The sequence below is a fragment of the Salmo salar genome, chromosome 01 (genome assembly GCF_965601325.2).
Source record: "Salmo salar chromosome 01, fSalSal1, whole genome shotgun sequence".
Lineage (NCBI taxonomy): Eukaryota > Metazoa > Chordata > Actinopteri > Salmoniformes > Salmonidae > Salmo > Salmo salar.
Genome location: NC_138291.1, coordinates 17,090,288 through 17,103,276, shown reverse-complemented (window position 1 = coordinate 17,103,276; position 12,989 = coordinate 17,090,288). Strand labels below are relative to the sequence as shown.

General features: G+C 40.8%; 1 protein-coding gene across 3 annotated transcripts in view; it reads left to right on the top strand.

The window, feature by feature from the left end:
• LOC106567684 (prepronociceptin) overlaps positions 1 to 12,989 on the top strand; it is a 38,986-nt gene that overhangs the window by 12,494 nt on the left and 13,503 nt on the right. Inside the window, exon 1 of one of the 3 annotated variants that reach the window (XM_045714682.2) lies at positions 8,980 to 9,104. The exons of the other annotated variants lie outside the window; for them this stretch is intronic. The gene's annotated coding sequence lies outside the window, so the exon portion shown is untranslated. Of the gene's footprint in view, positions 1 to 8,979; positions 9,105 to 12,989 lie in introns of those variants that run through there. 3 annotated transcript variants of the gene reach the window in all.

Genomic DNA, 12,989 nt, shown 5'->3' with positions numbered 1-12,989 from the left:
GCCATTGATTACGTGGATGGTGAAAGCATTGGAGGAGATCTCTAAATTTATATTAATCCATCTCTATATTGATCTGTGGTGCTGTGGGACCAATATTGACGTGGGTTTGCGGGTTGGAAGACATTTAAGGGACAGATAATATACCGTTGATGGTGATAGAAGAGGAGTAAGATAGGGATGTATTTTATTGATAGAGTTAGAGGTGTATAGTATTAATGAGGAGGCTGATGTGTGGTATATGGTCGTGACTGTCAGTCTCGGTTAAGGTTGTGGTTATTCATTTCCTCTCAGTACCATTCTATCCTACTATCTTTTCTTTATTTGACCATTGAAGTCATGAGGTTGAAATGTTTTTGACACAGACCACAGTCACCACACTGGATGTAAAGTTGATGCAATGTGTTTACAATCTACTATTATTTGAAATGGTCAACATTATTAGTGACTATAACTGATCTGTCTACTCCATCAAAGAATATACTGGTCCTATTACTATTCCAGTGAGCACAAGATGTTAAAATACATCATACGTATTTTCAACCAAAAAGACGTCTTTTCAATATCCTTTGCTCATAGGGATGAGTGTAGTGTAGGGGTGGGAAACTCCAGTCCTCAGGGGCTTGATTAATGCAATTAGTTTAATCAGATGTGTTTGCTAGGGATGCGGAAAAGGTGTGACCACTCTGGCCTCCGAGGACTGGTGTTGCCCATCCTGCTGTAATGGGTACAGACAGTCAGGAGAGACACAGACCCTGTGGAGGATTCCTAGGTTATTATTAGCAGGTCTAGCAGTCAGATTCACCAGAGGACTTTGATGAATCAAATCAAATTAAGAAAAAGTTGCTTACATGCGCTGAACTCAACTGGTGTAAATTTTACAGTGAATATGGAATCATGTAGTAACCAAAAAAGTGTTAAACAAATCAAAATGTATGTTATATTTGAAGTAGCCACCCTTTGCCTTGATGACAGCTTTGCACACTCTTAACATTCTCTCAACCAGCTTCAGGAGTTAGTCACCTGGAATGCATTTCAATTAACAGGTGTGCTTGTTAATTTCTTTCCTGAATGCGTTTGAGCCAATCAGTTGTGTTGTGACAAGGTAGGGGTGGTATACAGAATATATCCCTATTTGGTTAAAGACCAAGTCCATATTAGTCCTGGGGCTCCCGGGTGGTGCAGCGGTCTAAGGCATTGCATCTCAGTGCTGGAGGCGTCACTGCAGACACCCTGTTTCGAATCCAGGCTGTATCACAACCGTCCACAGGGTATGGCATGGCGTTGCAAAATGGAGTGATAGCCTTCCTTCTTCAAGATCCCTTTAACCCTGTACAAATCTCCCACTTTACCACCACCAAAGCACCCCCAGACCATCACATTGCTTCCACCATGCTTGACAGATGGCGTCAAGCACTCCTCCAGCATCTTTTAATTTTTTCTGCGTCTCACGAATGTTCTTTGTGATCCGAACATCTCACACTTAGATTAGTCTGTCCATAACACATTTTTTCCAATCTTCCTCTGTCCAGTGTCTGTGCTCTTTTGCCCATCTTAATCTTTTCTTTTTATTGGCCAGTCTGAGATATGGCTTTTTCTTTGCAACTCTGTCTAGAATGCCAGCATCCCGGAGTCGCCTCTTAATTTTTGACGTTGAGACTGGTGTTTTGCGGGTACTATTTAATGAAGCTGCCAGTTGAGGACTTGTAGGGCGTATGTTTCTCAAGCTAGACACTCTAATGTACTTGTCCTCTTGCTCAATTGTGCACAGGGGTCTCCCAATCCTCTTTCTATTCTGGTTAGAGCCAGTTTGCCCTGTTCTGTGAAGGGAGTAGTACACAGTGTTGTACGAGATCTTCAGTTTCTTGGCAATTTCTCACATGGAATAGCCTTCATTTCTCAGAACAAGAATAGACTGACGAGTTTCAGAAGAAAGTTCTTTGTTTCTGGCCATTTTGAGCCTGTAATCGAACCCACAAATGCTGATGCCCCAGATACTCAACTAGTCTAAAGAAGGACAGTTTTAATGCTCTTTAATCAGGACAACAGTTTTCAGCTGCGCTAACATAATCGCAAAGGGGTTTTCTAATGATCAATTAGCCTTTTAAAATTATAACTTGGATTAGCTAACACAACGTGCTATTGGAACACAGGAGTGATGGTTGCTGATAATGGGCCTATGTAGATATTCCATAACAAATCAGCCGTTTTCAGCTACAATAGTCATACAATAGTCATTAACAATGTCTACACTGTATTTCTGATCAATTTGCCACAGGAAAAGAAGACCCAGATGTACATTTGCTGCAGAGGATAAGCTTATTAGGGTTAACTGCACCTCAGACTGCAGCCTAAAGAAATTCTTCAAAGAGTTCAAATAACAGACACATCTCAACATCAACTTTTCAGAGGAGATTGAGTGAATCAGGCCTTCATGGTCGAATTGCTGCAAAGAAACCACTACTAAAGGACACTAATAAGAAGAAGAGACTTGCTTGGGGCAAGAAACATGAGCAATGGACATTAGACCGGTGGAAATCTGTTGGTTCCAACCACCGTGTCTTTGTGAGATGCAGAGTAGGTGAACGGATGATCTCCGCATGTGTCGTTCCCACCGTGAAGCATAAAAAAAAGCACCTTTATTTAACCTGGTAGGCCAGGTGGAGGAGGTGTGATGGTGTGGGGGTGCTTTGCTGGTGGCACTGTCTGTGATTTATTTAGAATTCAAGGCACACTTAACCAACATGGCCACCACAGCATTCTGCAGTGAAACGCCATCCCATCTCGGACTATCATTTGTTTTTCAACAGGACAATGACCCAGAACACACCTCTAGGCTGTGTAAGGGCAATTTGACCAAGAAGGAGAGTGATGGAGTGCTGCATCAGATGACCTGGCCTCCACAATCACCCGACCTCAACCCAATTGAGATGGTTTGGGATGAGTTGGACCGCAGAGTGAAGGAAAACCAGCCAACAAGTGCTCAGCATATGTGGGAACTCCTTCAAGACTGTTGGAAAAGCATTCCTCGTGAAGCTGGTCGAGAGAATACCAAGACTGTGCAAAGCTGTCATCAAGGCAATGCGTGGCTTCTTTGAAGAATCTAAAATATAACGTATATTTTCATTTGTTTAACACTTTTTTGGTTACTACATGATTCAATATGTATTATTTCATAGTTTTGATGTCTTCACTAGTTAAAATAAAGAAAAACCCTTGAATGAGTAGATGTGTCCAAACTTTTGACTGGTACTGTATATGGTGTGTATATATAGTCTAGTGAGTGTGTATATGGTGTGTATATATAGTCTAGTGTGTGTGTATATGGTGTGTATATATAGTCTAGTGAGTGTGTATATGGTGTGTATATATAGTCTAGTGAGTGTGTATATGGTGTGTATATATAGTCTAGTGAGTGTGTGTATATAGTCTGCTGAGTGTGTATATGGTGTGTGTATATGGTGTGTATATATAGTCTAGTGAGTGTGTATATGGTGTGTATATATAGTCTAGTTAGTGTGTATATGGTGTGTATATATAGTCTAGTGAGTGTGTATATGGTGTGTATATATAGACAAATGAGTGTGTGTATATATAGTCTAGTGAGTGTGTATATGGTGTGTATATATAGTCTAGTGAGTGTGTATGTGGTGTGTATATAGTCTAGTGAGTGTGTATATGGTGTGTATATATAGTCTAGTGAGTGTGTATATGGTGTGTATATAGTCTAGTGAGTGTGTATATGGTGTGTATATATAGTCTACTGAGTGTGTATATGGTGTGTATATATATCAAATCAAATTAATTTTTATATAGCCCTTCGTACATCAGCTGATATTCTCAAAGTGCTGTACAGAAACCCAGCCTAAAACCCCAAACAGCAAGCAAAGCATGTGAAAGAAGCACGGTGGCTAGGAAAAACTCCCTAGGAAAAACTCCCTAGAAAGGCCAAAAACCTAGGAAGAAACCTAGAGAGGAACCAGGCTATGAGGGGTGGCCAGTCCTCTTCTGGCTGTGCCGGGTGGATATTATAACAGAACATGGTCAAAATGTTAAAATGTTAAAATGTTCATAAATGACCAGCATGGTCAAATAATAATAATCATAGTAGTTGTCGAGGGTGCAACAAGCACGTCCGGTGAACAGGTCAGGGTTCCATAGCCGCAGGCAGAACAGTTGAAACTGGAGCAGCAGCACGGCCAGGTGGACTGGGGACAGCAAGGAGTCATCATACCAGGTAGTCCTGAGGCATGGTCCTAGGGCTCAGGTCCTCCGAGAGAAAGACAGAAAGAGAGAAAGAGAGAATTAGAGAGAGCATATTTAAATACACACAGGACACCGGATAAGACAAGAGAAATACTCCAGATGTAACAGACTGACCCTAGCCCCCCGACACATAAACTACTGCAGCATAAATACTGGAGGCTGAGACAGGAGGGATCAGAAGACACTGTGGCCCCATCCGATGATACCCCCGGACAGGGCCAAACAGGCAGGATATAACCCCACCCACTTTGCCAAAGCACAGCCCCCACACCACTAGAGGGATGTCTCCAACCACCAACTTACCGTCCTAAGACAAGGCCGAGTATAGCCCACAACTTCTCCGCCATGGCACAACCCAAGGGGGGGGGGGGGGGCGCCAACCCAGACAGGAAGACCACGTCAGTGACTCAACCCACTCAAGTGACGCACCCCTCCCATGGACGGCATGGAAGAACACCAGTAGGCCAGTGACTCAGCCTCTGTAAAAGGGTTAGAGGCAGAGAATCCCAGTGGAAAGAGGGGCAGAGACAGCAAGGGCGGTTCGTTGCTCCAGCCTTTCCGTTCACCTTCACACTCCTGGGCCAGACTATACTTAATCATAGGACCTACTGAAGAGATAAGTCTTCAGTAAAGACTTAAAGGTTGAGACTGAGTCTGCGTCTCTCACATTGGTAGGCAGACCATTCCATAAAAATGGAGCTCTATAGGAGAAAGCCCTACCTCCAGCCGTTTGCTTAGAAATTCTAGGGACAATTAGGAGGCCTGCGTCTTGTGACCGTAGCGTACGTGTAGGTATGTACGGCAGGACCAAATCGGAAAGATAGGTAGGAGCAAGCCCATGTAATGCTTTGTAGGTTAGTGAGTGTGTATATGGTGTGTATATATAGTCTAGTGAGTGTATATATGGTGTGTATATATAGTCTAGTGAGTGTATATATGGTGTGTATATATAGTCTAGTGAGTGTGTATATGGTGTGTATATATAGTCTAGTGAGTGTGTATATGGTGTTTATATATAGTCTAGTGAGTGTGTATATGGTGTGTATATATAGTCTAGTGAGTGTGTATATGGTGTGTATATATAGTCTAGTGAGTTTGTGTATATATAGTCTAGTGAGTGTGTGTATATGGTGTGTGTATATATAGTCTAGTTAGTGTGTATATGGTGTGTATATATAGTCCAGTGAATGTGTATATGGTGTGTATATATAGTCCAGTGAATGTGTATATGGTGTGTATATATAGTCTAGTGAGTGTGTATATGGTGTGTATATATAGTCTAGTGAATGTGTATATGGTGTGTACATATAGTCTAGTGAGTGTATATATGGTGTGTATATATAGTCTAGTGAGTGTGTATATATAGTCTAGTGAGTGTGTATATGGTGTGTATATATAGTCTAGTGAGTGTGTGTATATGGTGTGTATATATAGTCTAGTGAATGTGTATATGGTGTGTATATATAGTCTAGTGAGTGTATATATGGTGTGTATATATAGTCTAGTGAGTGTATATATGGTGTGTATATATAGTCTAGTGAGTGTGCGTAGGGTCAGTGCAGATAGAGTCAGTGCAGATAGTTTGGGGACCATAAATTGACTATTTAGCAGCCTTATGGATTGACCCAATTACTGTGTTTAATTAAGTGACTTCCTCAGTAACAAGCCAGTTAATTAAGAGATTACAGCTGGGTTATTGGGAGAGGGGGACCTGGAGAGGAGGACCCGGAGAGGGGGACCTGAAGAGGGGCTGGAGGTGTGAAGGGTAGAATGAGAGCTGCAGGTCAAACTCTCCAGACACTGGGGAAAGAATAGACAATACAGTATTGTGCCTGGCAATATGCTGTCTGACTTTGGATGTCTAAGTAAAAAACATCCAAAATAATGTCTCTATCTCAGAGATGTTGAATGGTATGCTGCTATGCACCAACATTGGCAAACCGCAAATCCCTCCTTCACTCTCTCTCTCTCTGGCTCTAGTATACCAACTTTAATTCCATTTCAGTTCTAGCTATGTGATTATGCTGTATGTTCTGGTCTTGAACGTTCACCATGTTAGACACACAATGCTTTTCCACAGAAGAATGTTCCGGACAAAGAATTTGAATTAGAATCCATTCTGATTCTGTGGTTCCGGTGACGTCATCAGTCTTCTATTTCTGTTGTTCTCTTAACACTTTTCTCATTACCGCAGTGTCCTCATCAAGGCTAGGAAATGTAAAACAAATGACTCATCTCCAGGAAAGAGTTCAATCTGGATTATTTACCCATTGGCGATTATTTTTGTCTGTCTAGGCCTCCCCCTCTACTTTAAAGGCTAATAAGTGCAATGATAACACAATATGTTGGACTAAAGTGCAAGTAATTCCTGTTTTTCTTTTATCATAATTTTCCTATGCTTTTAGAGGGCTTTTCTGACAGTTACAATAGCTGCAATTCCTCTAAATATTTGTCCTTATGCATGTATATATACTCTAGTGAGTGTGTATATGGTGTGTGTCTATATAGTCTAGTGAGTGTGTATATGTCACGTCCTGACCAGTAATAGGGGTTATTTGTTATTATAGTTTGGTCAGGACGTGGCAGGGGGTGTTTGTTTTAGATGGTTCATGGTGTGTTTCAGCATGTGTTTATGTAGAGGGGTGTTTGATTTATTAGTCCGGGGTTTTTTGGTTAAGTTCTATGTATATTTCTATGTCTGTGCTAGGGTGTTTAGATCTATGTTTAGGTATTGGGATTGGGGCCTTCAATTGGAGGCAGCTGTTTATCGTTGCCTCTGATTGAAGGTCCTATATTTAGGAGTATGTTTGTTATGGGAATTGTGGGAGGTTGTTCTTTGCACTGCTGTGTTTAACCTGCAAGACTGTTAGTTCGGTTATTGTTTTGTTTATTTAAGTGTTCAAAATAAAAGTGAAAATGAGCACTCGACCCGCTGCGCTTTGGTCCACTTACTACAACGACCGTGACAGTATATATAGTCTAGTGAGTGTGTATATGGTGTTTATATATAGTCTAGTGAGTGTGTATATAGTGTGTATATAGTCTAGTGAGTGTGTATATGGTGTGTATATATAGTCTAGTGAGTGTGTGTAGATGGTGTGTATATATAGTCTAGTGAGTGTGTATGTGGTGTGTATATATAGTCTAGTGAGTGTGTGTATATGGTGTGTATATATAGTCGAGTGAGTGTGTATATGGTGTGTATAAATAGTCTAGTGAGTGTGTGTGTATATGGTGTGTATATATAGTCTAGTGAGTGTGTGTAGATGGTGTGTATATATAGTCTAATGAGTGTGTGTATATATAGTCTAGTGAGTGCGTGTGTATATGGTGTGTATATATAGTCTAGTGAGTGTGTGTAGATGGTGTGTATATATAGTCTAGTGAGTGTGTGTATATATAGTCTAGTGAGTGTGTGTGTATATGGTGTGTATATATAGTCTAGTGAGTGTGCGTCGAGTCAGTACAGATAGTTTGGGTACCATAAATTGACTATTTAGCAGCCTTATGGATTGACCCAATTATCCATGACTTTGGAGTGCATTTTCACACTTGTCCACAACCACACCCTGTTCTGATGTCCTAATACTTTCTTAGAAACTGGGTAGTTTGGGTCCTGGATGCTGATTGGCTGAAAGCTGTGGTATATCAGACAATATACCAGCGGTATGACGCAAAATTACTTGTTTATTGTTCTAATTATGTTGGTAACCAGTTTATAACAGCAATAAGGCACCTCAAGGATTTGTGGTATATGGCCAATATACCAAGGCCAAGGGCTGTATCTAGGCACTCTGTGCTGCGTTATGGATAAGAACAGCCTTTAGCCGTGGTATATTGGCCATATACCACACACCCGCGCACCTTATTGCTTAATTATTCTCTTTCTACTCCATTTTCCTTCCTGATGATTACTTCCTATCGATAGTGACATCGTCAGTCATTCTAAATGTCTGTTTCTCAGGGGAAAATCCCTTGTCCCACCATCACACACACACACACACACACACACACACACACACACACACACACACACACACACACACACACACACACACACACACACACACACACACACACACACACACACACACACACACACACACGGGTGCTCAATGGAGTTTGAGAACCCAATGGTGCTTTCAGCACACGGCTCATTTGTCAATCCTATAAGTGGCTCAGACCCAATGGTATTTAACACTGGTACTGATACTGGCATGGCTGCTTTTGTCTAGTAATGAACTCTCATCGAGGGAGTCTCCCTATTTCTTATCAGTAATGTATCTGGATGAGCTACCCCTGCAACAAGCATACAATAAACAGTTTTAGTGACTAGGTAAGAGCACTTGTTGTCGAGCGAAGAGTGAAAATTTCCAAACCCCTAAAATTGGATGATTTTGTGCCTCTAGGGCATTTCAGACTGCAGATTGAGGACATGTTTCATGTAAAATGGTTTTGTTTTCTATGACTGTGTTTTGTATCTCTGTCGTGCTTTTTGTATTATATTGATGTGTATATTTTATAGTTACAGGGCTCACCTGGAAAAGAGACCTTGGTAAGACATGACTCCCTGTCAAAATAAAGGTTGAATAAATCAATTAAAGAGTACAGTGTTAACTCCTTGGGCATCTCATATCTCATTTCAATCCCATGTCCCCTTTTCTCACATCCAGACCTTGAGTCTAGAAGTACTAGTGCTTTTCAGCCTTTCTTTCCTTTTTCCAGTGCCTTCACTAGCGCCTTCGAGACAGATAATCACGGACTGGATCAGACCGGAGACACCAGTTTAGTGGACTTTCTGGCCAACCAGTGACATCAATCAAGAATTTATTACCTACCAGGTAGAAAAGATAACCAGCAGGGCACTCCAGACCTCCAGGCTGGGTTTTGATTACCCCTGCCATATACAGTCCATATACTGTATGGTCCTTTGTCTATCAAACTGTCCATATAGTGTACGGTCCTTGGTCTATCAAACTGTCCATATAGTGTATGGTCCTTGGTCTATCAAACAGTCCATATACTGTATGGTCCTTGGTCTATCAAACAGTCCATATACTGTATGGTCCTTGGTCTATCAAACAGTCCATATAGTGCATGGTCCTTGGTCTATCAAACAGTCCATATAGTGTATGGTCCTTGGTCTATCAAACAGTCCATATACTGTATGGTCCTTGGTCTATCAAACAGTCCATATAGTGTACGGTCCTTGGTCTATCAAACAGTCCATATACTGTACGGTCCTTTGTCTTTCAAACAGTCCATATACTGTATGGTCCTTGGTCTATCAAACAGTCCATATACTGTATGGTCCTTTGTCTATCAAACAGTCCATATACTGTATGGTCCTTGGTCTATCAAACAGTCCATATAGTGTACGGTCCTTGGTCTATCAAACAGTCCATATACTGTATGGTCCTTTGTCTATCAAACAGTCCATATACTGTACGGTCCTTGGTCTATCAAACAGTCCATATACTGTATGGTCCTTTGTCTATCAAACAGTCCATATACTGTATGGTCCTTGGTCTATCAAACAGTCCATATACTGTATGGTCCTTGGTCTATCAAACAGTCCATATACTGTATGGTCCTTTGTCTATCAAACAGTCCATATACTGTAGTTACTTTATAAAACATCCACCAAGAATATCATGCTTCAGCCACAATCTTATTACCTTCTCTTCAACTTGTCTTCCTATGTCTAGCCACGAGCCACAGGCCAAGCTAAAAATCAATAAGGTGGTTTTAAGAGCACACCATCGCCAACCCCTCCTGTGTCCGCCCTGCCAGATCCCTGCGTAGTATTCTTAATTCACTCCCGTACTTAATAATCACTTGCCACTGCCAGACTTTCTTTAGCTGTTCTAGGGTTGGAGAGAACTGCTATAGAGTGTTAATCAAATGCAGGCACTGTCTTGTACTGCACTCAATGGAATGACGTAGAGTGACAACAATGGACAACACACTGTACTTTTTCTTTGCAGCACTATTTCCCCTTGGCGTCGCAGGTGAATGGTCTGTGCTCCCTGGATATGTTATGTTCTTTTCTGTGTATATATCCATGTCTCATACAGAAGAGACTGTTGATTTGTTGTACACTTTTAGGTTATATGGAAAATGCATGGGAATGTTTGTGATGCTGCATTGGGGCCTGCATTTCCCATTGGCACACTAAACCCAATACAGTTCTTGAAAAGCTAAAAACACAGGGGAGAGACTACTGTGAAGATAACTACTTTTCCCTTTTGTTATCTGGGTTCATTCACACATTATATTCTACAATCATACTCATCCTTTAAGCTACCCAGGAAAGGGCTGAAAATAGCCCATATTAATAAATGTATCCTTATAAATAAGGTTCATGAAATCAATAAATTACTAACATCAGATAACATTCATATATTAGCCATTTCTGAGACTCACTTAAATAATTCATTTGATGATACAGCAGTAGCAATACAAGGATATAACATCTATAGAAGAGACAGGAATGCTTATGGGGGAGGTGTTGCTGTATATATTCAGAGCCATATCCCTGTAATGCTTATAGAAGATGTTATGTCAAGTGTTATTGAAGTGTTGTGGTTGGAGGTTCACTTGGCTCATCTAAAGCCTTTTCTTTTGGGGTGTTACTATAGGCCACCATGTGCTAACAGTCAGTATCTAAATAATATGTGTGAAATGCTTGATAGTGTATGTGATGTAAACAGAGAGGTCTACTTTCTTGGGGACATGAGTATTGACTGGTTTTCATCAAGCTGTCTGCTCAAGAGGAAGCTTCTCACTGTAACCAGTGCCTTTAATCTGGTTCAGGTTATTCATCAACCTACCAGGGTGTTTACAGGAACAGGATCATCCACATGTATCTGTAGTGGTCTGGGTGTAGCTGGTGCAGAGGAGTCAGGCGCAGGACAGCAGAGATGAGTAACACAAGTAACTTTACTCAAATATTCTAATAACATGTCGTAATACCAAGCCCACAATAACGGACCGAACATACATAAAACAATCACGCACAAAAACCATGGGGAAAACAGAGGGTTAAATAATGAACATGTAATTGGGGAATTGAAACCAGGGGTGTAAAACAAACACAAAACAAATGGAAAATGAAAAGTGGATTGGCGTTGGCTAGAAGGCCGGTGACGTCGACCGCCGAACGCCGCCCGACCTCGGCGGAAGTCGTGACAGTATCGATCACATTTTTTCTAATACTGTAGAACTTTGTTCTAAAGCTGTATCCGTACCCATTGGAATCAGTGATCACAATATAGTGGTTATGTCCAGGAAAGCCAAAGTTCCAACAGTTGGGCCTAAAATAGCGTATAAGAGATTGTACAAAATATTTTTCTGTGACTCTTATGTGGATGAAGTTAAATATGTTTGTTGGTCTGATGTGATTCATGAGGAGCATCCAGACACTGCACTTGATGAATTTATGAAATTGCTTCTTCCAATTATTGATGAACATGCACCTGTTAAGAAATTGACTGTTAGAACTGTTAAGGCTCCATGGATTGATGAGGAATTGAACAACTGCATGGTTGAAAGAGATGGAGCAAAAGGTTGTGGCTAATGAGTCTGGCTGCACATCTGACTGGCTGACTTACTGCAAATTGAGAAATTATGTGACTAAACTCAGCAAAAAGAAGAAGAAACTGTATTATGAGGCCAAGATCAATAATATAAATGAAATTATGGGCAGAAAGACAAATCCAACTCCATCTTTCATTGAATCAGATGGCTTATTCATCACAAAACCATTTGACAATTATTTTAATGATTATTTCATTGGCAAAGTGGGCAAACGTAGGCAGGAAATGCCAACAATGAACAGTGAGCAATTGTATTCATGCATAAAAAAAAACAAATAATGAAAGAAAAACATTGCAAGTTTGAATTTTGTAAAGTTAGTGTGTGAGAGATGGGGAAATTATTGTTATCGATCAATAATGAAAAACCTCCTAGCATTGACAACATGGATGGAAAGCTACTGAGGATGGTAGCTGACTCTATAGCCACTCCTATCTGTCATATCTTTAATCTGAGCCTAGAGGAAAGTCTTTGTCCTCAGGCATGGAGGGAAGGCAAAGTAATTTCGCCCCCCAAGAGCGGTAAAGCGGCCTCTACTGGTTTTAACAGCAGACCTATAAACTTGCTGCCAGCTCTTAGCAAACTATTGGAAAAAATTGTGTTTGACCAAATACAATGCTATTTCTCTGTAAATAAATGAACAACAGACTTTCAGCATGCTTATAGAGAAGGGCACTCAACATGTACAGCACTGAAACAAATGACTGATGATTGGTTGAAAGAAATTGATAATAAGAAGATTGTGGGAGCTGTACTGTTAGATTTCAGTGCAGCCTTTGATATTATTGACCATAACCTGTTGTTGAAAAACGTATGTGTTATGGCTTTTCAACCTCTGCCATATTGTGGATTCAGAGCTATCTATCTAATAGAACACAGATGGTTTTATTTAATGGAAGCTTCTCTAATGTCAAACATGTAAAGTGTGGTGTACCGCAGGGCAGCACTCCAAGCCCTCTACTCTTTTCTATTTTCACCAATGACCTGCCACTGGCATTAAACAAAGCATGTGTGTCCATGTATGCTGATGATTCAACCGTATACACATCAGCAACCACAGCTAATGAAGTCACTGAAACCCTTAACAAAGAGTTGCAGTCTGTTTTGGAATGGGTGGCCTGTAATAAACT